The 22,259-nt window shown below is 42.2% G+C and overlaps 1 pseudogene; it reads right to left on the reverse strand.

Annotated features, from left to right (window-relative positions):
* Positions 1–21,835: 21,835 nt before the first annotated feature.
* Positions 21,836–21,905, reverse strand: LOC112135358 (small nucleolar RNA U13; annotated as a pseudogene).
* Between the last annotated feature and the right edge of the window lie 354 nt (positions 21,906–22,259).

Here is a 22,259-nt window from a genome sequence, read left to right on the forward strand (position 1 = left end):
GCCTCCCAAAGTGCTGGGATTACAGGCGTGAGCCACTGCACCCAACCCCAGATGTTTTCAAAATCGAATTTCCTTAATAAATTGTTGTATACTTATGCCATGACATAATACACAGGCATTAAAATGATTTTGTAACAATGAAAAAATATTTATAGCATATAGTGAAACTAAATGAGGCTACCATGTATTATGTATATTTATTCCCAGTTTCAGAAAAAGGAAAAAAACCACATGTGTGCATAGGAAAGAAAAAAAGATTGGGAAGAGATACATCAAACGTTAGCAATGGGCTGAGCATGGAGGCTCACGCTTGTAATCTCAACACTTTGGGAGGCCAAGGCGGGAGAAGCACTTGAGCCCAGGAGTTTGTGACCCACCTCGGCAACATAGGGAGACCCCACCTGTACTTCAAAACAAAACAAAACAAAAAGGCATCAATGGTCAATTCTTGAATTATGAGTGATTTTTTTCTTGCCAAGTTTTCAATTTAAAAGTTTATACTTGGCATGTACTTTTTACTATACAAAGAATAAAGACCTTTATATTTGGGAGAGGAATAAAAATGGCAAATACATGAATAGCACTTAGTATTATCAGACAAGATTCTAAATGCTCCATATAGTGATTCTTTTAATCCTCACAACCTTATGTGGTAAGGACTTTTATTAGGTGTGGTTTTTGCAATTACTTTTGCACCAACCTAATAGTATTCCCACTTCACAGATGACGAAACTGAAGCAGGTGTGTAAGTAAATGGTGGAAATGAGATTCAAATCCCTACAGCCGGGCACCAGCAACTGAGCTCTTGGTTTTTGTAACTCTTGAAAGATGAAAAAGTGTGCAGCTTCCGTGCAAAAGTCAAGTAAATGGAATAGCACAGAGGATAGCTAGTTTGTCTCTGCACCTGGCCTAGGTTAGTGTGCTCCCACATTCACAGCCCTTGGTGGGGGGGGGGGGGGGAAAGTGAGGCTGGAGAAGTTACAGGAAGGGGTCATCACAAAGCATTCACGTTATCAGAAGGGCTTTCCATTTAAAAACAGACTAACATGATTCACACCTGTCAATCTGGAAAAACAAAAGTCACTGAGTGAATGTTATTAAATTCATTAAGACCCTTGAGTGAAAGCTGCAAAACCAGCTCGGTCTTGGACTTGTAACACTACAGGTGTGTCCCATGTTACTAATGAGAAGAAATGGGTGTGGGAACCATCACATCTCTTTTTCTATTTTGCACCCTGGGTGGCATCATGGAAGCATGACTTGTCAGGCGCACATGGCTCCAGGCTTACTAGGGCACCATGCTTGGTTTAATGCTCCATGGCCTTCATAATTATACCTTTCACCTTGTATTTTCTAAGTGAACTCTGCTGGGCCCATGGAACATGTGTGTGAAGCAGAGGAGATACACAAAATATGCATGTCTACCATGGGCTCCAGTTCACCCTGGCTCACATGTTGTGTTTGTGCTGCCCCACGAGCACAGAATTTTGACAAAGCCACCATGGATGGGAGTTGAGCAAGACTCAACGCATGTTATGTCTGGGACTGAGTAAGCAGACGTGCTGACAATCTTGGTGGACCACATTTTCTTAGGACCAGAACTTGCTTCCAATGCAGTTCAGACAATGGCCACGGCATTGACAGGGTTCAGAGCATACTACCCCAAAATATGCCACTTTCACATAGTGATTATTTTGAGTTACAGGCACTTAAAAAACAGCAGATGCAAGAAAGGCATGCTGACCTTCTCTTTTTCTTCCTGAAAGCAGTAACTAAAACTCCTATGTAAAAGATGTCCTCCCTATACCAGGAGGAAGATATCACCAGAATCAGGGAGTTGAGGCCCAGAGAAATATGTTCAAATACATCTTGTTAAACTATGCCTTGTTTTCCTAGCCACTTTTCAAGAATTAACTGCCCTAGCCCAGACCCCTTTGTCTTGTCACATTTCACAAATTACTCCTCTAGGTCCAACCCAGTATATAAGCTTTTGTCCCTAACTGCTTCTTTGGGTCTTCATTTTTCTTGTGGGAGTTCCCGTGAAAATGTTACCACATTAAATCTGTACACTTTTCTCCTGTTAGTCGGTCTTATGTCAGTTTAATTCTTAGGACTAGCTGGGTAATAGGAAAAAGGAGAAATTGTAGCTCCCCTACAGCATTCTAAGAAATATGGATAACCAATGAATTCCATCATATCCTTTCTTGCATTATTTCCGTATATTAGCTGAACCCCTCATCAACAATGAGGACATTAAAGGAAAGGGGAAGATGGGGCAACTCGTAGTTCCTTTTCCTTTTAGTCTTTCCTTACTAATCAGTAAACTGAAGATAGAGTATTGACAGAATGTGCGCATATTAAGAAGTGAAACGAAAACGTTTGAGTTAGTTTTATGCAGTGTTTACACTGTTTTGGTAAGAACAAAATATATCTGCATGTAGGAGTTATAAAAGATGAACTGTATAATTTCAATGATTCTACATATAAGTTAATGTTCTCATATTTTCATTGAAAACAGGCATTACATTATGGTATGTGAATTTATGTCAATTTTAACAAAAAGAAAAATAGGTAATGTAGATGACCAAGAAACAAGTGTTGAGGGAAGGGCTTTTCTGTTACTCATTCATCAAAACAAAATTTATTGTTGTTATTTTTTATTTTCATTTTTCATAAAAGGGTCGCTGCTCCATAGACAGAGCAGGACTACCCCATAGGCAGAGTAGCCATTTTTATTTTATTTATTTATTTATTTATTCATTTGAGACGGAGTTTCACTCTTGTTGTCCAGGCTGGAGTACAATGGCGTGATCTTGGCTCACCGCAACCTCTGCCTCCCGGGTTCAAGAGCTTCTCCTGCCTCAGCCTCCCGAGTAGCTGGGACTACAGGTATGTGCCACCATGCCTGGCTAATTTTTTGTATTTTTAGTAGAGATGGGGTTTCACTGTGTTATCCAGGACGGTCTGGATCTCCTGACCTCGTGATCCACCTGCCTCGGCCTCCCAAAGTGCTGGGATTATAGGCGTGAGCCACAGCGCCTGGCTGCCATTTTTATTTTTTTAGATCTAATTATAAGAATAATGATTGCTCACTGTAGAACTTTTAGAAAACACAGGGCAGTATTAAATGAGAACTTATAAATGTAGTAACTTACTTGGTAATTACGGACTTTAGGATTTGTTTTAGAGCTAAAAACAAAGAAGAAACGATAACATGTTATAAAATGGACAAAAGGTATCTTTAATGCCTTACGGCTCCATAAAATCAATTCAAGCGTCCCCCTGGAAGAAAGAAGAAAGACTGACTTTGCACAAGACAAATGGTAAAATGTATACTAATAATTTTAATTAACTTTTTTTTTAGGCCAGGCGCAGTGGCTCACGCCTGTAATCCCAGCACTTCCCGAGGCCAAGGCAGAAGGATCGCTTGAGAACAGGAGTTTGAGATCATCTTGGGTGATAGAGCAAGACCCCGTTTCTACCAAAAAAAATCAAAAATCAAATTTCAATTTTTCTTTACCTGGAATAGCATCACATAGCAAATAAAACACATCAGGACAAACTGAAAGACCATGGAAGAAAGGAAAGAGCTTTATATTTTAGTTCCTTAAAAGTACTTTTGTCCTGCTTTTTGAACAAGAGGCTCTGCCTTTCATTTTGCATTGGATGCAACAAATTATGTAGTTGGTTTTTCTCTCATCTTGGCTTCTTTCACAATACCTTCATTTTTGTCTTCTGGAACCATGTTTTGCTCCTTCTCAAGTCCACTCGGCAGGCCGAGGCCCCTCACACTCGCCACATTCATCAGGCAGAGATGAACTTTCTCAAGCCTTTTTCCAGATTACCAGAAGAAAGCATTGGATTGGCCCAGTTGCACCACGTGACCTGGCCAGGGGCGAAATCATGTGATACAAACATGGCTTCGGCAAAACGCCCTGTGGATAGAAAGGTGGGCCGGTATCAGAGAAAGGGAGCTGGTCAAGTACCCCAAACTTGTCCGGGTTGGCCCTTTCAAGTAGTCCAAAATTGGAGGTGGGGGTGTCTAGTCCTTTATACACTGAGTCCTTCAATGCCCCAGAGTGGTGGAAAGAAAATGTGGCCTTTGGGGTTGGGCTTTCTAGGGCTCTCACTCTCTCAGGTGGAAATTGTCAGTACCAGCATTCCCAGCAGCTGTGGAATGAGCCCTTAGTCCTGAAATGATGCTAGGGACCTAGGCAGGGCACTACAGCTCACATTACACTTCCTACTTGGAAATGATGATTTTTTTTGCTTGTTTGTTTGGTTAAAGACACGTCTCCCTATGTCTCCCAACCTGTTGTGCAGTGGCATGATCATAGCACTGGACAGCCTAGAACTCCTGGCCTCAAGCAATCCTCCTGCCTCAGCCTCTCTAGTAGCTCAGACTACAGGTACACACTACTGCGCCTGCCTTTCAGTGATTTTTTTTTAAATGGAATCCTATTTATAGGGACTGAATGGTCCTACTAATGAGGTAAAGGAAACATTTTTCTAATAATTATCTGGAAGTGTTCTGGGAACTTGATGTATTGTTTTTATGCATGAAATTTTGGCCTGTGACTCCGTGAAGTTGGCGTCAGTTGTTAATTTTAAATTTCTGTTGCTCTAGAAGGTGTTAGTGGATTGTCTGGGGTAAGGAGGAATAGGTGGAAAGAGAAGGAAGAATCTAATTATTTACATCTTCTTTCAGGAAACATTCGTTAACTCCACACAGAAACAAGGTGAGGGGCCAGGGCTGACACTAGCAAGACCCCTAAGGACCTGGGGCCCAGGGGGGAGCCGGGGAGTTGGGGCAGGGGTGGGGAAGGGGTCTGACTTTCTGGCAATGCCTTTAGCAGGTTGCTGTTCTCTTAGAAATACAGCTCAGACTTTTCCAAAACAGTTTAGTAGCTATAATTAAGTAAAAAATAACTCTTTTTTTTTTTTTTTAAAAAAAAAAGCATGGATAGGTCTATCACAGTGGCTCATGCCTGTTATCCCAGCACTTTAGGAGGCTGAGGTGGGAGGACTGATTGAGCTCAGGAGTTTGAGACCAGCCTGGGCAATGTAGGAAGACCCTATCTGTACAGAAAATAAGAGTAAAAATTAGCCAGGCGTGGTGGTGCTTGCCTGTAAGTCTTAGCTACTCAGGAGGCTGAGGTTGGAGGATCACTTGAGTCCAGGAGGTAGAGGCTGCCATGAGCCCTGATTGTGCCACTGCACTCCAGCCTGCACAATAGAGCGAGACCCTGTCTCAAAAAAAAAAAATGAGTAAAAAATATTTCTTCCAAAGGTCTCTGGGTTCACTTGGATTATGGGTTCAGTCATTTCTAAGCATTTCCTGCAGCCTCGGAAACTCAATAGTCAATTATTTCCACGAGTACAAAGCTTAAAGATGAAGAGAACAAGAGAAGGAAGGGTAAAAGGGCACCAAAGGGCCATTTTCACTTGCTCCTGAATAATGTGAATGATATTAAATCTGCTCTAAATGGTACCAGAATGCATTTATCTTACCCCATCTTTGTGTCAATTGCGCAATGTATTTTTCCTGAAATGTAATCATTCTTGACTCCTTCATATCTTTCTGCCCCCAATCAATTAATCCAATAAACATTTATTGAGGCATTTGTATGTACAGGTGCTCTTCCACTTATGATGGGATTACATTCTGATAAACCCATCATACATTGAAAATGCCGTAAGTTGAAAATGCATTTAATACACCTAACCTACCAAACATCATAGCTTAGCCTGGCCTACCCTAAACATGTGCAGAACATTTATATTAGCCTATGGTTGGAAAAATCATCTCACACAAAACCTATTTTATGATAAAGTGTTGAATATCTCATGTAATTTTTTGAATACTATACTGGAAATGAAAAACCGAATGGTTGTATGGGTCCCTGAAGTACAGTTTCTACTCACATGTATTGCTTTCACAGCACTGTAAAGTTAAAAAATTTAAATCGAACCGTGATAAGTCAACGACTGTCTGTACAAGGTAACATACAAGAGCCTCTGATAAAGAAAATACTGGTAAAACATCGTCCCTGATTTTGTATGATCCTGAGGGAGAGGTTGACACATATACAACTTTTAATAAAACCCACACAATACCTAATAACAGAGGGCAAAGAACAATGAAAGTAGAGACAAGGGGAGTGAAAATTCCACTCACTATGTTTACTGTGATTAATTCTCAAGTTGTTCCTAATCCACTAAAGTCAACTGACCCATGGGGTGGAGTGGTGTTCAGTTAATGAGTCAATTCCCTGCAACCTTTCAACAATATGAGGCACCAAACCCCTGAACGTATAAGAGTGGGCCTTTCTGAATACATTCTGTGAAAATTTTCTACCCCAATCTGATTTTATATCATATCATGTTATGTAACAAATAATTAGCTACAAATATATCCATGGCACAAGGCTTCTTGCTTTTGCCCCTGAAAAGAAACCACATCATAATTGCTAGGTATCCTTGGTGATTATTCAGAAACCCTTTGAACTTGCCTTTCACAAACTAGAGAGGGGCATTCTCGTGACATTGTATGATGTTTTGCCTCTTATTGCAAGAATGCATTGCATGCTCCCTGAAATATTTTAACAGTCCCAACTCTTCCAAATTGTTCAATCCCTATGTGACAAAGCAAAATCATTTAAATATTGTTTCAATAATAAAAGTTTACCAAAATATCTTGCATTATTCGTATTAAAAGAAAAAAATCTGTAAAACATGTATTGAACCTTATTTGAAATAACATGCCACAAACAATTTCTCTGACAACTCAAGCCTGTTCTATTCAAGCAGGCTCTCAAGACCCAACAAGTCATCTGGTGACTCAGGCAGCTCCTGAGAAGAAATAAAATGTCCAACTTGTGTGTCTGAAGCATTTACTGGGTGTGTAGCATTTTGTAATCTAGCTGGATTCCTTTTGCAAAACATGCAACAAAGAATTTAATCAGCAAAGCAAAACAGGTTTGTGGCATTCCAGAGGGATTCTCTAATCCAAATATAAATTATGCAAGTTCCAACCAATCTAGCAAATCACAAATGAACATGGTAAGGATTGTGATTGACCAATTACAAGTCTAATGGTAGGTCAGGCACAATGGTTCACATCTGTAATCCCAGCACTTTGCGAGCTGAGGTGGGTGGATTGCTTGAGCTCAGGAGTTCAAGACCAGCCCGGGCAACGTGGTGAAACCCCGTCTCTATTAATCAATTGGGATCGATTCAGTGGGCAGTTTGTTTAGATGAACTTTATGCAGTATTCAAGTTATTAAGAAAATTATAGGCTGGGCATGGTGGCCTAAAAAAGAAGAGATGGGTTCTTGCTATATTGTTCAGGCTGAAGTGTAGTGACCATTCACATGTGCAATTAGGGTGCACTACACCCTTGAACTCCTGGGCTCAAGTGATCCTTCTGCCCCAGCCTCCCTAGCAGCCGAGATTACAGGCACCACCGCACCCAGCCTCAGGTGGCTATTTATATATATACACACATATGGAGAGGAAGAGAGGGAGAGAGATTGTCTAAGAATAAGGATATATTTTATATAACCAATCATAACATCAAACAAGAAAATTAGCATTAGTTGTACATTATCTAATATACAGTCTATGTTTGAGTTTCTCCAGTTATTTAAAAAATGTCTTAGAGCTGGGTTTTATTTTTCTGAATCTGGGTTCCAAGCAAGATTTGTTCATTGCATTTGATTATTTCTCTTTAATTCTTAATCTACAATAATTTTTCTGTCTAAAAATATTTCTATGATAATGACATTTTTCCCAATAGTCTTAAACAATGTCCCACATTCTTGATTTTTCTACTTTTTTCATTATTAGGTTTAGGTTAATAAAGTTTGGCAGAATACTTATATTACTGTCAAAGTAATGTTTAAAATGAAATTTTGAATTTTCTTTGTTTGATATTGTGGCTTCCCCCAAATTCTAGTGTATAGAAACTTTGGTTTAAAAAAGTATTTATATAATAAACAGTATGGTCATACTAGCAAATACAATATATGTTTCTTTAGTATATTTTGTTCTTTTGAGGACAGGAGATGTGTCTACAGACTTTCATTTCAAACCTACCTTTGTAATACTGACTGTGGTCCCAGCTACTCAGGAGGCTGAGGCAGGAGGATCTCTTGAGCCAGGAGGTCAAGGCTGTAGTGAGCTATGATTGGGCCACTGCACTCCATCCTGGGTGATGACAGAGCAATAACCTGTCTCTAGGGGAAAACAACAACAACAACAACAACAAACCACCAGTCATAGTGGTTCACTAATCCCAGCACTTTGGGAGACTGAGACAGGAGGATCACTTGAGTCCAGGAGTTCAAGACCAGCCTGGGCAACATAGTGAGACCCTGTCTCAAAAAATAAATCAAACTAGCGGGGCATGGTGGTGCATGCCTATAGTCCCAGCTACTCAAGAAGCTGAGGTGGGAGGATCATTTGAGCCAGTCGGTTGAGGCTGCAGTAAGCTATGATCACACTACTGCACTCCAGCCTGAGCGACAGAGTAAGACTGTGTCTCTAAGAAAAAATAAAAACAAAACAAAAAAGCCCCCAATATTTCTAATACCAAGCAAATCCAGAAAATGCTGAGTATACATAGTTCCTCACTGTTGCTCACACAGTGAACACTTGTGGGCATGTTTGTACAGCTTATCGTCTGTATCATGGTGAGCTCTCACAGTCACCAAGAGTATACATGGTCAAAATTAATATCAAGTAAAGGACTTCGCAGATAAAGAAACATGTTAGTTTATGACATTCTGATCTTAGGCAATTAGTTACTAAAATTGCCATAACAGTGCTTTTGAGTTATTAGTTTTCATAATTGTCTTAGTCCCTTCGGGCTGCTATAATAAAATACCATTAACTGGGTGGCTTATGAAGAACTGAAATTTATTTCTCACAGTTCTGAGGACTGAGAAGTCAAGAGACTCGCTGTCTGGTGAGGGCCAACTTCCTGCTCTACAGAGAGCACCTTCTCACTGTGTCCTCACATGGTGAAGAAGGCAAGGGAGAGCTTTCAAATCATTTTTATAAAGCCACTATAAAGGAAAAAAAGGCCAGGCATGGTGGCTCATGCCTGTAATCCCAACACTTTAGGAGGCGGAGGTGGGTGAATCCCCTGAGGTCAGGAATTCGGTAACAGCCTGGCCAACATGGTGAAATCCCATCTCCACTAAAAATATAAAAATTAGCCTGGCGTGGTGGTGCATACCTGTAATCCCAGCTACTGGGGAGGCCAAGGCAGGAGAATCGCTTGAACCCGGGAGGTGGAGATTGCAGTGAGTGTGCCATTGCATTCCAGCCTAGGTGACAGGGCGAGACTCCGTCTCAAAAAAAAAAAAAAAAAAAAGAAGAAAGAAAAAAAAATTTCTCTCTACTTTCATATACTCCATATGGCACACTTCCGTGACCAGATATGTGTGGGTTTTTTCCTCATAGACCAAGCGATTCTCCAGTGGACACCAACTGGGTGTCCTGTAACTCAATTTGATTCTGACACTGTTTCAAATAGTGTGAGATCCCACAGGTTAATGGCACAGTCCCACAAGCCCACCCCCATTTCAGAAGCCAATCTCAGATCCAGGCCTCCAGTATTGTTGATTGACAGGTTATAAGTCAGAGGGTCGCATCACCCCCTCTTCGGGTTCTGTTAATTTGCTGAATGGCTCACAGAACTCAGAAAACACTTCACTTATGTTTACCAGCTTTTTTTTATTATTTATAATTTTTTATTTTTATTATACTTTAAGTTCCAGGGTACATGTGCACAACATGCAGGTTTGTTACATATGTATACATGTGCCATGTTGGTGTGCTGCACCCATTAACTTATCATTACATTAGGCATATCTCCTAATGCTATCCCTCCCCCCACCCCATGACAGGCCCCAGTGTGTGATGTTCCCCACCCTGTGTCCAAGCGTTCTCATTGTTCAATTCCCACCTAAGAGTGAGAACATGCAGTGTTTGGTTTTCTGTCCTTGTGATAGTTTGCTGAGAATGATGGTTTCCAGCTTCATCTGTGTCCCTACAAAGGGACACATCCTTTTTTATGGCTGCATAGTACTCCATGGTGTATATATGTGCCACATTTTCTTAATCCAGTCTATCACTGATGGACATTTGGGTTGGTTCCAAGTCTTTGCTACTGTGAATAATGCCACAATAAACATACGTGTGCATGTGTCTTTATAGCAGCATGATTATAATCCTTTGGGTGTATACCCAGTAATGGGACAGCTGGGTCAAACGGTATTTCTAGTTCTAGATCCGTTTACCAGCTTACTTTAAAGGATACCACGAACAGTCAGATTAAGAAGTGCAGAGGGCAAGGTATGGGGGAGTGGGTGCAGAACTTCCATGGCCTTTCTGAGCACCCTCGCTCCCAGCACCTCCAAGTGTTCAGCAACCTGGAACTCATAAAATATCATTGTTCAAGAGTTTTTTGGCCAGGTGCAGTGGCTCATACCTGTAATGCCAGTGCTTTGGGAAGCGCAAGCAGGAGGATTTCTTGAGCCCGGGAGTTCAAAAGCAACCTGTTAGGGAGACCTCATCTCTACAGAAATTTTAAATATTAGCCAGTCATAGTGGTGCATGCCCATAGTCCCAGGTACTCAGAAGGTTGAGACAGGATGATCACTTGAGCCCAAGAGGTTGAAGCTGCAGTGAGCTCTGATTGCATTGCTGCACTCCAGCCTAGGCAACAGAGTGAGACCCTGTCTCAAAAAAAGTTTTAAAAATAAAGTTTAATCTCCAGTGGCCCCCATTTCCTGCAGGTTGGTGGGTGGGTCTGAAGTTCTGACCCTCTGCTCCTCTAATCATGTGTTCTTTCTGGTTAGCAGCCCCGTGATGAAACTATCTAGGGACCCCACCCTAAGTCATCTTGTCAGCATAAACTCAGGTGTTATCGAAGGGGCTCTATAATAACAAAAGACACTAGGGAAATTCTAAATTTTAGAGCTCTGTAACAGGAACCAGAGACAAAGGCCAAATACATTTCATATTACACCACAGTCAGTAATTCCATCCACAAGGGCTCTACTCTCATGACCTAATCATCTCCTAAGGGCCTTACCTCCTAACACCATCAACTTGGGGGTTAGGAATTCAACATTTAAATCTGGCAGGGGCACACTGTATTAATCCGTTCTCACACTGCTATAAATATACTACCTGGGTCTGGGTACCTCCTAATACCATCACCTTGGGGGTTAGGATTTCAACATTTAAATTTGGCGGGGGACACTGTATTAATCCATTCTCACACTGCTATAAATATACTACCTGGGTCTGGGTCTGGGTAATTTATAAAGGAAAGAGGTTGAATAGACTCACAGTTCCACAAGGCTAGGGAGGCCTCAGGAAACTTACAATGATGGTGGAAGATGAAGGGGAAATGAAGACCTTCACATGGCAACAGGAGAGAGAAGTGCAATGGGAAAATGCCAGGCGCTTAAAAGCCATCAGATCTTGTGAGAACTCACTATCATGAGAACAGCGTGGGGGAGACTGTCCCCATGATCCAGTCGCCTCCCGCCTTTGACACGTGGGAATTACAGGTCCCTCCCTCAACACATGGGGATTACAATTTGAGATGAGATTTGGGTGTGGACACAAAGCCTAACTATATCAGACACTCACATTCAGACCATAGCAACAATTAAACCTATAGTAAACATGATTTCCTATGATTTCTCTCAAATTTTATAGAGCTATCAATGAAGCCAAGCTGCAATTGGGGAGATTATATTTTCTTTTTTTTCTTTTTCTTTACTGTTTGTTTTTGTTTTTGTTTTTTTGAGACAGAGTCTCACTCTTGTCACCCAGGCTGGAGTGCAATGGCACGATCTTCACTCACTGCAACCTCTGCCTCTGGGTTCAAGGGATTCTCCTGCCTCAGCCTCCAGAGTAGCTGAGATTACAGGCACCCGCCAGCACACCCAGCTAATTTTTGTACTTTTTAGTAGAGACAACGTTTCACGATGTTGGCCAGGCTGGTCTCAAACTCCTGACCTCAGGTGATCCGCCTGCCTCAGCCTCCCAAAGTGCTGGGATTGCAGGCGTGAGCCACCTCACCCAGCTGGGGAGATTATATTTTCTAATCATTAATGAATTGGCCTAAGCAAAAATAGAACTGGACTCTTTGTCAATATTGTCGTTATCACTATCCAGTCATATTTACTGGATTACCAACAGGTTTAATACTCCTCTATATCATCAGGGTTTGACTGAGATCTTAAATGCCACTTTGTGGTTGTGATCTCACCACTTGTAGCACAACATTTGCCATTCACTTATACAAATGAAAATCATCCTAGAATCATGAAACCAAAAGAAATTTCAAGAGGCCATTGATTACATTTTACTTGGCATCAGACAGGCCAAAGCTCTCTCCTACCTACTGTTAGCAGCAGTGAATCTGGATAGGTCTGCAGCAACCTCATTTCTTGCCTCCTCGGAAGAAAGAATTTGACTAAGGGGCATAAGGCAGAAAAAGAGAGAGACGGAGGCAAGTTTTAGAGCAGGAGTAAAAGTTCATTAAACACTTTTAGAGCAGGAGGCTGGTCGCGGTGGCTCACGCCTGTAATCCCAGCACTTTGGGAGGCCGAGGCGGGTGGATCACGAAGTCAGGAGTTCAAGACCATCCTGGCTAACACGGTGAAACCCCGTCTCTACTAAAAATACAAAAAATTAGCCAGGCGTGTTGGCAGGCGACTGTAGTCCCAGCTACTCGGGAGGCTGAGGCAGGAGAATGGCGTGAACCCGGGAGGCAGAGATTGCAGTGAGCCGAGATTGCGCCACTGCACTCCAGCCTGGGCGACACAGCGAGACTCTGTCCCCCATCCCCTCCAAAAAAAAATTTTAGAGCAGGAATGAAAGGAAGTAAAGTACACTTGGAAGAGGGCCAAGAAGGTGACTTGAGAGATTCAAGTGTATGATTTGACCTTTGACTTGGGGTGTTCTACGTTAGCATTCTTCCAGGGTCTGTGCCTCTTCTCCCCTGATTCTTCCCTTGGAGTGGGCTGTCCACATGCACAGTGGCCTGCCAGCACTTGGGAGGGGCCGCATGCACAGTACGTTTACTGGAGTTGTACACATGCTCACTTGAGGCGTCTTTTCCTTACCAGTTGAGTGCTTCTAGAAGAAGGTCATATACCAGTTATACTCCGCCATTTTGCCTCTTAGTGGGCATGCTGGAGCCCACTCACCTAACTCCTGAGATCTTATCAGGAAGCTGCCGATCATCAGTTTCAGGTGTTTCTGTCTATTGGGAGACTGCCTTTCCCTGGTGCCAGTTGTGACCAATTATTACTTTAGCGAGACAGCTTAACAACTATCTGATCATCAACTGATGGTTGCCTAACATTCCCTGTGGGGGTGGGAGGAGCCCTCTCCTGCCCGGCTCATGTCTACTATCTACTGTAACACAACCAGTTGAAAATCTACTCTTTTCTTTTTTCTTTTTTAATAGAGACAAAGTCTTGCTGTGTTAGCCAGGGTGATCTTAAACTCCTGGCTTCAGGTGATCCCCCCGCCTTGGCCTCCCAAAGTGCTGAAATGACAGGTGTGAGCCACCATGCCCAGCCAAAAATCTACCCTATTTCTAATTGTCCTTTGCACAGTGCTTTTCGGTGGTCTTTTGGGTAAATCATCCCATTGTGAGGATATTTAATATTTAATTTAAGTTCTTTCTATATGGTAGCAAAGATATTAGCTGTCCTTCATTTGAAAGCTTTCCTCCACTTTGGGCTCACATTCTGTGCCACTGGCAGAATAAGCAAAGCCTCTTTAAGCCGAAGCTCACGGAGCTTGTTTTCCAAACCTTTAATCATTTTTATGGCTTTCCTTTAAACTCCCTCCAAGTGTTTCGTCTTCTTTTCGAAGCAAAGCCGAGAATTAAATATAGTATGTGAAAGGATATGATTAGTACCAAATTTAGGAGACAATTACTGCACAGTTCTTAAATTCTGAGCTCTAAGCTCTTTTGTTGATAGCTTTAAAAAATAATCAGATTTTCTAAACAACAATGAAGGTTCCAAAGAGTAATCTTAAATAGTATACGGTCATATTTTAAAACTTTTTGAGCCTGGACATTGTGGCTCACTCCTGTAATCCCAAAGCAGTTTGGGAGGTCCAGGCAGGAGGATCACTTGATCCCAGGCAGTCGAGGCTGCAATGAGCAATGATTGCACCATTGCACTCCAGCCTAAGTGACAGAATAAGACTCTGTCTCAAAAAAACAAAAAAGACAAAAACAAAAAAAACTTTTATGGCTAAGATTCACTTTAGTGGGACAAAAGGACTCAAAGCCCACTTACCTGCTGAGTGTCACTTCTAGTGGAAAAGCTACTCAAACCGTAGAATAGATCTTAGAAAGAAGTGTAATGATGATTCATATTTGAACCACTATGCTTTCATGTCTTAAGGTCTAGTTATTACAAAATTACAGGTTCAAAATAGCTGATATAAATTTACATTACTGCCTACTCTAGAATTAACCAAGCAACCCACAACAGCAATCCTATCCTGATGAAGCTACTCCAAAGTACTTGATACTTAAAATTGTTGGAAAATGTTGCCTTTCATTTCATTTTACAAGAACCAGATGTCCCCTTGCCAGCAATGCTTCATAAGAAACCCGCAACAGACACTTGCATTTTCCTTCAAAACACAGATTAAAAACTTAAAAGAAAAAACAAGCACTATAAACAAAGACAGATATACCATACCTTATTTTATGAATTAATATATGCTTAAAATTTTATTGATAAAACGTAGATCCATTCTTATTTTCTCAGTATCATTCTGTGAACCCAAAAGTATCTGAGACAGATCTCAATCAATTTAGAAATTTTATTTTACCAAGGTTAAGGACATGGCTATGACACGGCCTTATGTGTTATCTGCCTAAGTTGGTCAAATACAGCTTGGTTTTATACATTTTAGGGAGACGTGAGACATCAATCAATACATGTAAGATGTACATTGGTTCAGTCCAGAAAGGCAGGACAACTCAAAGTGGGGAGGGGACTTCCAGGTCATAGGTAGATTTTAAAGTTTTCTGATTGTCAATTAGTTGAAAGTATTATTGTCAATAGAAAGGAATGTATAAGCTACAAAAAGGGGTTGTTGAGACCAAAGTTTTGTCAAGCAGCTGAAGTCTCTAGGTAGCAGGCTTCAGAGAGAATAGATTGCAAATGTTTCTTATCAGATTTAAAGAGTCTGTTCTATCAGTAATTCCAAAAAGGAGGAGGGTATAATGAGGCATGTCTGGCTCCTGCTTCCCATCATGGCCTGAACCAGTTTTTTCAGGTTTACTTTGGAACGCCCTTGGCTGAGAGGAGAGTCCATTCAGATGGTTGGGAGGGCTTAGAGTTTTACTTTTGATTTACAATTCAAAATGGAATTCAAGGAAGAAAAATACAACTCAGTAGGAAAACAAGCTCACTTATGAATATATCAACCTTTGAAAGCATGTGCCTTAGGGAATATGCTATTTCTTGTTTAAAATGTTAACATTCTGCCAGAAGTGGTGGCTCGGGCCTGTAATCCCAACACTTTGGGAGGCTGAGGCAGGAGGACTGCTTGAGCCCAACAGTTTGAGGCCAGCCTGGAAAACATAGGGAGGCCCTTATCTCTACAAAGAAAATTTAAAAAATTAGTTGGGCATGGTGATGCATGCCTGTGGTCTTAGCTACTCAGGAGGCCGAGATAGGAGGATTGCTTCAGCCTGGAAGCTGGAGCCTGCAGTGAGCTATGATCATGTCCCTGTACTCTAGCCTGGGCAACAGTGAGACCCTTTCTCTAAAAATAAAAAATAAAATAAAATGTTAACATTCATATAAGCTAAGTACAATACAATCAATCTGGCAGGTATTTCTTACATTTAGAAAAATATTCTAGAATCAAAGGAAAAACCACCATCAATAACTCATTTGAACTCAATGATGTGGACTGCAGTTTCTGTGAATACTCTCTTCCCAATGTTGCATAGCTAGTAATATGTATATACTGAGTTGCCCAAACTGTATATCCTGATGTTTTGGGAGTATATCTGGTTTTTACAAATGATTTTTTATTGTTGTTATTTTATTTTTATTTTATAGACAGGACCTCACTCTATTGCCCAGGCTGGAGTGCAGTGGTGTGATCATTGCTCACTGCAGCCTCCATCTCCTGGGCTCAAAGAATCCTCCTGTCTTGGCCTCCAAGTAGCTGGGATTACAGGCTCAAGCCACCATGCCCAGCTCTATTGTTGTTGTCTTTAAAGTAAAACAAAGATAGAAAAACACACAGTAGTCAAGAAATCAAACTGAGTATTAAAAAAAAAATTTTCCTGAAAGTCATCATATAAATTTTTAGTGATTTCCCTGAATTTTAATGTCATAAGTTAGTCTTTTAGTGTACACATTTCTAAAAGAAAAGGCAAAATATGGCGAGGTATGGTATCTCACACCTGTAATCTCAGTATTTTGGGAAGCTGAGATGGGTGGATGGGTTGAGCACAGGAGTTCCAGACCAGCCTGGGCAATACAGCAAGAACATGTATCTACCAACAAAATCCCCCAAATTTGGCTGGGCATGGTGGTGCACAACTGTAATTCCAGCTATTTGGTGGGCTGAGATGGGAGGATCGCTTGAGCCCAGGAGGTTGAGGCTTCAGTGAGCCAGATTCGTGTTACCATACTCCAGCCTGCGCAAAATCGAAGCCCTGTCTCAAACAAACAAACAAACAAAACAAATAAAAGGTAAAATATATTCAATTTATTTGATGCCTACCTGACTCTCATTTTCACAGGTTTTTTTTTGTTTGTTGGTTTTAGGTTCCAGCCAAGGCACCTGGTCTTTCTTACCATATCAACTCTCTATGCACCCAGTCTCCCAACCCAGGGAATCTACTCATTGCCCACTCAACTTCTCTTAACCCCTGCCCACCCTATCCCTAAGTGCTCATCTTTTCCTTGGTTAAAAATATCTGTGATGCAAAAATCTAAGAATACATGAAACCTAGGCTGGAAGAGGAACAAGGAATTTTTCTTAAGGAAAGCTAAGCGGGTTCACATAATTAAAAGCTGGAGAAAAAAAGGAAGTGAGAAAAAAAAAAAGAAAGAAAGAAAGGGAAGGAAGGAGGAAGGGAAGTAGGGAGGCCAGAGAAATTTCCCTGGGTATTACAGAGAGAGACTGTCTTTCTTGATTAGGGGGTATGTGCGGTCAGAGGGCCTTTGGAGCCAGTGAGGTGGGAGAAAATTGTGAAAAGAGGAGGATTGAAGAATTATTTCTGGGATATATTTACTGGATAACTTTTTAAAATTTTTATTTTATTTTATTTTATTTTTAGAGATAGGCTTTAATTCTGTTGCCCACATTGGGTGCAGTGGCGTGATCAAGCTCACTGCTGTCTTGAACTCCTGAGTTCAAGTAGCTCTTCTGCCTTAGCATCCTGAGTAGCTGGGACTACAGGTGCAAGCCACCACACTCAGTTAATTTTAAAAATTTTTGTGTAGGGATGGGGTCTCACTACGTTGCCCAGGCTGGTCTGGAACTCCTGGCCTCAAGTGATCCTCCCACCTTAGCCTCTCAAAGTGCTGGGATTACAGGCATGAGTCACCACACCCAGCCAGCAATGGATAACTTTGAATGTTTTAGAACCTAGGCAAAGTTAAAAGACAGGAAATAGTTTTAAAAACTAATATTGGCGGCCGCCATGGGGGCTGACATCTGTAATCCCAGCACTTTGGGAAGCTGAGGCGGGAAGATCGCTTGAGGTCAAGCATTTGAGACCAGCCTGGAAAACATAGGGAGACTCTGTCTCTACAATAAAATAAAATAAAATTAGCTAGGTGTGGTGGTACACACCTGTGGTCTCAGTTACTCTGGAAGCTGAAATGGGAAGATTGCTCGAGCTCAGGAGGTCTAGGTTGCGGTGAGCTGTGATAGTGTCACTGCACTCCAGCCTGGGTAACAGAGCAAGACGCTGTCTCAAAAACAAACAAACAAAAACATAACAAAAAGCAAAAAACAAACTAATATTGGTTGTTTCAAGGATGCCGCTTTGTTTTTTTGTTTGTTTGGGGTTTATTCTGTTTTTTGTTTTGTTTTGAGACAGAGTCTCACTCTGTTGCCCAGGCTGGAGTGCAGTGGTGCGATCTCGGCTCACTGCAACCTCCACCTCCTGCGTTCAAGCGATTCTTGTGCCTCAGCCTCCTGAGTAGCTGGGGTTACAGTTGTCCACCACCACATCTGGCTAATTTTTGTTGTATTTTTATAGAGATGGGGTTTCATCACATTGACCAGGCTGGTCTTGAACCCCTGACCTCGTGTGATCCACCCACCTTGACCTCCCAAAGTGCTTGGGATTACAGGCGTGAGCCACTGCACCTGGCCAAGGATGCTTCTTTGAATTTGGCTCTGCGCCACAAGCAGTACTTTGGGCGTATAGGCCCAGCAGGAGCAGCCCTGAGCATAGCGGGGCCTTGCGCTGAACTTCCTCTACTGTAGCCTCTGGATGGGGAGATGCAGCCCAGGTGCCATGCCTACCCAAAAGTCACAGGCCCCTGTCTAGATCAAGCTTCAAAGTACTGACTTCCCTGCCAAATGGCCTCAGGTTGATTTACAGGCCTTGCTCCAGCTCCTTCCTGGGGGCCCTCTTCTTAAGAGTAGATGGTGCAGCCAGGCACGCACCCAAGACCCTGGAGGGTGATGTACAGCCCAGAGCTCCTGCGGGCTGGAGGGCTGGAGGCGCAGCACACAATCCATCATTGCAGAGGAAGAGGAGTGCCTCATGTCATCATCCCCTGGCTTGTCATGCTAAGGAATCGGAGAATTAGAAACTGAAACCTGGCCTTCCACACATCCTAAAGATATGTTTATCTAGGTAGAAAGATCGAACATAATCTATTTAGCAGCATGTTAGCTTGGTTTGTATTTATACATTTAGTCATTTGGTATGTGAGCCTCCACCCATACTTGTGCCTTGGGCCCACAAATAACAGGGGCAGCCATGTACTTGACCAAACAGAACCATGTGCCTCCAAGATGCCTAAGGATTATCCTTAAAACAAAGACAGAAGCTAGAGTGTTACTTTTCTGATATGTTTCATCTGTTTAGAAGTCCCCTTGAGGAAGCACTGTAGTCTCTAGTCTGACTGACTGACCTGCTGCCAAACCCCACCTCCATGCCTCTTACCTGCTTGATCTCGGGCAAGCTTCTTCACCTCTCTAAGACTCATCAGAAAACTGGTTGTAACAGGATGAAGTGAGAACATCCTTGGCTGGGCGTGGCAGCTCACACCTATAATCTCAAGGCTTTGGGAATTGAGGTGGAAGGATCCCCTTGAGACCAGGAGTTCAAGACCAGCCCGGGCAACCTACAACATAGCAAGATGCTGTCTGCAAAAAAAATAAAAAAGAAAAAGAAAAAAAAGATGACATCCTTGAGGCACATTTGGTACCATGCCTGGTATACAGCAGGTATCCATGAAAGTGGCATTTAAATCCACTTCTGGCTTTGACCTATTTCCATATTCACATTTTAGGCTAAAGATTGTAGAATTGTCGAGCTGAAGGAATATGTGGTCATTTCATAGAACATACTATTTAGAAGAACAAACTTTGGAGTCAAAGAGACCAGGGTGCTCTCCTCCCTTCATCCCCGACCAGGTGGGTCATGAGGGGTGGTCACTTATCCCAGCATCCTCAGTTATAAGACGGCAGTAATAGCAGTAACTAAATCATTGTACCATTATAACGATAAAATGAGAAACATACACAAAAATATCACCCAGCAAGTTGATGATTATCTCCAAGTGCTGTGCCTCAAACTTACATTGAACTTCATTCTATTTTAAACGATTTCTCTAATTTACTGAGATTCTGAATGTTGCCAAATGAAAGTGAAATTTTATTAGCCCGGTGTGGTGGCACCTGCCTGTGGTCCCAGCTCCTCAGGGCAAGCTGAGGTGGGAAGATTGCGTGAGCCTGAGAGTTCAGGTTGCAGTAAGCTGTTATCACGCCACTGCACTCCAGCTTGGGAGACAGAACGAGACTCTGTCTCAAAAGAAAAAAAAATGGTATTTGTAATTATTTGGTACATTTAGAATTATTTTTAAAAATCTTTCTGTATTAAGGGAAAAACAAATATTTTTTCTTTTCTACTCACATGCTCAATGAAACATAGAACACAGAACACACTTCTGTGACCAGGTGTGGGTTTTTCCCTACACACCAGCCAACTGGGTGTCCTGTAATTCAATTCAATTCTGACGCTATCTACCTGAGGTCTCAGTCCCCAAAGACTTCCCCCTTCTTTAGATCTCAATATCAAGTCCAGGCCACCCCTTCTGACTTACTAGCCACAAACCAAAGCTCCAACAGTCCCCACTTGGGTTCAATTAATTTGCTAGGACAGCTCCCAGAACTCAGAGAAATACTTAGGTTTACCAGTTTATTATAAAGGATATTACCAAGCATACAGATGAAGAGATGCAGAGGGTGAGTTTTGGAGGAGGGAGAGCAGAGCTTCCGTTGTCCCAGAGTTTTTACGGAGTTTAATCTCCAGTACCTCTGACGACCCTTTCCCTGGAGGTTGATGGGAGGGGCTGAATGTTCTGATACTTTAAGGTTGGTGGGAGTGGCTGAATGTTCTGATACTTTAGTCCTCTAATCACTTGTTCTTTCTAGTGACTAGTTGGCCCCATCTTGAAGTTATCTAGGGACCCCGCCATAAGTCACCTCATTATCATAAACTCAGGTGTGATAAAAAGTGCTTGTGGGGCCAGGCCAAGTGGCTCACGCCTGTAACCCCAGTATTATGGGAAGCCGAGGTGAAAGGATCACTTGAGCCCAGGAGTTCAAGACCAGCCTGGGCAACGTGGTAAGATCTTGTCCCTTAAAAAAAAAAAGAAAAAAAATTAGCCATGTGTGGTGATGTGCACCTGTAGTCCCAGCTACCCAAGAGGTTGAGGTGGGAGGATCACTTAAGCCTGGGAGTTCGAGGCTGCAGTGAGCAGTTTGTGTCACTGCACTCCAGCCTGGGTGGCAGAGCAAGACCCTGTCTCAAAACAAACAAACAAGCAAACAAAAAACGAAAACCCAGCAGTGGTGAATTTCCTATCACTCAGGAAATTCTGAGGTGTTCAACAACTTTGTATAATAACCAAATATTATAACAGAAGATGCTCCTATCACCATTATCACTTGGGCAATTACAAGGGATTTAGGAGCTCCATGTCAGGAACTGGCGACAAAGCCCAAATGTATTTCATATTATACCAGTTTGTCTCATTGTGCAACTGATTTTATTTTCACTGGAGAGAGTTGTGCTAACTTCTGCTTTGATTCCATTTATATGGCTGGTGCTCACCTTTCAGACTTGGGCCTTCAAAGGTAAAATGTAATTATCACCCACACAAAATCATACAATTACTGTGTTGTTTCTGGCACTTTTTTTTCTTTTCTTCATGTCAGACAGGTAATGTGCTGATGTCATAACAAGGTTCAAGGGTGGCAGGTTTCTTTTTTTTTTTTTTTTTTTGACAGAGTCTAGCTCTATTGTCCAGGCTGGAGTACAGTGGTGAGATCATGGCTCACTGCAGCCTCCACCTCCTGGGTCAAGGGATCCTCCCACTTCCGCCTCCTATGTAGCTGGGACCACAGGTGCACACCATCATGTCTGGCTAATTTTTATATTCTTTGTAGAGACAAGTTCTCACTTTGTTGCCGAAGCTGGGCTCAAACTCCTGGGCTCAAGCCATCCTCCTGCCTCAGCTTCCCACAGTGCAGGGATTACAGGTGGGAGCCACCACACCTGCCAGGGTGGCATATCTCACACATATGCATGAATACCCAGTCATCACACTTATGAACTACCAAAGGATCTCTGGCACTTTAAAAAAAAGCCCAATAAGACAACAATTTCAGTTGAAGTCACAGTAAAATGTGACAAAAGATCTGAGAAATGTGCCTCCTGGAGTCTCTGGACTGTTTCTTGACTATCACACACATCTCTCCCTTTCTTCCTGGAGGAGCACTTCACGAAGAGAGGTGAGTCCAGGTCATTTATAGACACAGCCACATGGAGCTTGACTCTGTCCTGGCAGCAGACATGCAGAGTCCAGGGCCAAGAGCAGCGGGAATAGGGACTGACGTGACATTTGGATTGGGACTGGTACAGTTTGGAGAGATTAAGGGCCAGATACGGAGATTCACTTTCTTACCCTCTTCCAAGGGCA

The sequence above is a fragment of the Pongo abelii genome, chromosome 8, assembly GCF_028885655.2.
Source record: "Pongo abelii isolate AG06213 chromosome 8, NHGRI_mPonAbe1-v2.0_pri, whole genome shotgun sequence".
Lineage (NCBI taxonomy): Eukaryota > Metazoa > Chordata > Mammalia > Primates > Hominidae > Pongo > Pongo abelii.